Source organism: Priapulus caudatus, unplaced genomic scaffold (assembly GCF_000485595.1).
Source record: "Priapulus caudatus unplaced genomic scaffold, Priapulus_caudatus-5.0.1 Scaffold66, whole genome shotgun sequence".
NCBI lineage: Eukaryota > Metazoa > Priapulida > Priapulimorpha > Priapulimorphida > Priapulidae > Priapulus > Priapulus caudatus.
Window position 1 is genome coordinate 592,807 of NW_014577127.1, and position 3,612 is coordinate 596,418.

A 3,612-nucleotide genomic window follows, 5' to 3' on the forward strand; every position below is an offset into this window, starting at 1 on the left:
ATATATATATATATATATATTAAACTGCAACAACGAATAAAATGTCTATATTAACATATATAGCGCATATAACATTTAATGGGCGTTGACCACCACCTGATCGAACTGTTCATAAAGACGTATGTGCAATGGCGTCTGTGTCTGCTTTATCTTTTCCATGCCGTTGTTTCATACAATGCAACGTATCTGCTCTTTTTTTACTGCAATTAGCAATAAATTATATTCATAAATTAAAATTAGCAGTGCGATTTATTCAGGCATCGATATCAGGTGTACATGAATTCGATCTCTAATCATCTCTTATTTATATACTCACGGTTATATGTATACAACCACATGAAGCCAACTTCAACCGCGACATAATCGTTGTCATGGTTGCAAACTAAACGCTCAGTGTTAGCATTATACTGTACCGGATGTGCAGTGATGAAGCAAAACTTCAGTCACATATGATAGCGTACAGTATAAGCAGTGGGATTCACGATAGATGTCGAAGCAATAGTAATTAAGCACACAACAACAAATCAATGAATAACTGGCTCTTTTTGTAAATGCAAGCACATTATATACTAAAATAGTACTGTTACGCTATATAAGTGATACACAATCCTGTCTATTTCACAACTCACACCATTAAGCAATAACTGACAACGAGCAGTAGCTATAGCATGCACTTTATTTTATGTGCAAGAAGTCAGTGACATACAAGTATTCAAACTTAACAATGTAAAGACGTGCTGTGATTAATTACATTATGTACGACAAACACAATAGACCTCCGAGTCTCCGACGAACCACGAACCGCTCATACAACCAAAACCACACTCTAATTAATAGAGTTGCAGGTACCGACCAATCGACGTACGAACGAAATAGCAGCATTTACAGACCTAGACTGCGTAGAGTGTGATATAACGACTTCAATGATTTATTTTCCTATCTAATGACACTGAGAACATGTGGTCTAACACGTCAATTCATACTTTTGAAAGGAATGAACAAAAAGTCAGACTATAACAATGAGAACGTTAACGTAATAAAGTTATGAGTAACGCGCGTAAGCTCATAATGATTATAGTCTTCAAAGTCCAAGGAGAGAAACAAAGTTGATCAAATAAAAAGAATCTATATTATTAACCAATTAATTCAATTATTAACATACAACTATAGTGGTTAATTAATTTAAATTAATTAAATTATAATCAGTGTAGGAGTTAGCATTTAATTAAAATGCAAATGGTAATTCCTAATGCGACCTCTTTTTCCTTTATATTTAAACACAATTACTGTGAGGAATCAAGTTGCGTGCCATGCATCGTGGCATTTCCACAATTATTCCGTGCATATATAGTCATCGCTGTATTCCGCTAGCTAACGCGGGAATAATTACTTGTTGACTTCCGGCAAACATTTCTAAACGAAGAGATTTAGGTTAGGCGTAGGTCTACTTACATACTATATTCATTATCTTCTGGCCCATAACGTATCGAACCACTTCCAAACACAATCGAGGACAAGAAATTAGTTTACCAACCTACATGATGAAAAACAACAACTCTTATAGATCCAACCGTGCCTGACGCATATTCAGAATATAGTATAATATTTAATTGTCATTTTCAGCTAAAAACAATCATTATACGGAATAATAATCATTATCATAAAGGAACGACTCTCTCTCTTTCTCTCTCTCTGGTTTAGATTGTTGCGCCACGTTCTACACTGAGAACTCGCTTGGAACGCAAACACTTTCTTATAGTAGCGCGCAGTCAGCGTGCCACGGCATATAATAACATTAGGCGTACATGACTGAGAGATTCTCTCATTCGTGTACTCATGGTACTATATCATAGGTAATCAACTGATGAAGTGAAAATAAACGGCTAATCCTATGTCACAAGTATATTCTCATTAATTATACAGCTAACAATTAAGTTGAAGTCTCTCAGCTATGCTCTTGACACTAGGACACCCACCCTTGAACATCGATAAACATAATTACGTAGCATTTCCTGGCAGCTAATGCCGCTAATAATCTCACAACCAAAGTGAAAGAAAAAGAACTGCGTTGTTGTTTTAGACGCATAAACATTACTTATAATGGTACTCACTCAGTAACCATTAGATGCGCATTTATTTTTCAGCAAAATTACAACATTGCATGACATGTGATTTAAACTTTTATATTGGACTCCGTGTAATTTTGACCCGGCTTTAGGATTTATGAATATTCTTTCATTTTATAAATTTGCTTTTCAACATGACGGAAATATAGCTAGACGCAAAAACCTTGTTCTTAAACCATGTATGTAAGTTGAATTCATCTATATAATCATCCATATTATGTGAAACTAACTATGTCACGTGAGGATGACGGGCAATGAGTATAGCATTTAATAGAAGTCAAAATGACTGTAAATGAATATCATTTGTCACTATTCTCAAGGAAATCGTCACTATTGCCAACGTTGTTGTGGCAATCGTTTGGTGATATTCTGATGAAAATCGTTGCCCTGAACACTACCGAACCTAGGTTTTTCAATCGCTGTTCAGATTTTTCTGTTACAGCAAATTTTCGGAAGCAATCATTCTGCTTGTGTGGCGAGCGTGAGCAAATCGTTTTAGAGGAAGACTAGACTTACGCCACACGTCGCTGTCGGCATCAAACGTGACCTCAGCAACATCGACATGTCTTGTGGCAGGCACAGCGAGTCGCTCTAGAGTAAGCGTGCGATTACAGTTAGAAAATAGAGTAGTTACAAACACAGAACGAAACATCATGCACTCCACAAGCAAGGACGGAAACCCATTCTAGTCCAGTAAGATTACACAGACATCTAGTATCAAACGCTTTGGAGAGCTAGAGAATGAATGTTCGTGTTTATATATATCAACCTACAAGAGCTAGTTTGCTGCTAAGTAAACCAGAGACATTTACTCGTTCCGATTCCGATGCTTAATCCTTCTGACGTACATCATGCTGTGATGTACAGTGATAAAATGTTGTTATATTTTTGTAAGCCGTTATTATTCCCTCACATTAAATGAGACATCACACGCTGCGGGCTGTGTTCAATACAGCGGGGCGCTAATGATAGCGAATCGGATATTTATGTTGCTTATAATTGCGCGCGGACAACGATATAGCATCACACCTGAGTAAGCACGCCACGTAACCATAGTAACAACGCAAGCATACCTTTCGGATTCTCCACGACGATTCGATTAGTTGGTGATGCATAGAGTGGTGCCCATGCAGGCGTACGTGCTGGCGGGGACACATAAACGCCATATCAATCGACACTACTATAGTTTCATGTAACATGTGTGCTTGTCAGGGTGCCGTCTATTGCCATAGTAACAGGCAGGTGAAACAGATTGCTTTTACCGCCATGCAATTATGAAAATATACGTAAACACGGCAACGACTCAGGAAAATGATCGCGTGCTCGTTTTTGCTTCCATAGTAACCACATCATGTCAAAATCGAGGTTAAGGTAAGCGCGTGCGTGTGGTTTGCTATGTATGTATGTATGTATGTATGTATGTATGTATGTATGTATGTATGTATGTATGTATGTATGTATGTATGTATGTATGTATGTATGTATG

General features: G+C 37.3%; 1 protein-coding gene across 2 annotated transcripts in view; it reads left to right on the forward strand.

Moving 5' to 3' along the window:
* Positions 1-3,435: 3,435 nt before the first annotated feature.
* LOC106821259 (serine/threonine-protein phosphatase 6 regulatory ankyrin repeat subunit B-like) overlaps positions 3,436-3,612 on the forward strand; it is a 19,182-nt gene continuing 19,005 nt past the window's right edge. For both annotated transcript variants that reach the window (XM_014825982.1, XM_014825984.1), the window contains exon 1: positions 3,436-3,497. The gene's annotated coding sequence lies outside the window, so the exon portion shown is untranslated. The remainder of the gene's footprint in view (positions 3,498-3,612) is intronic.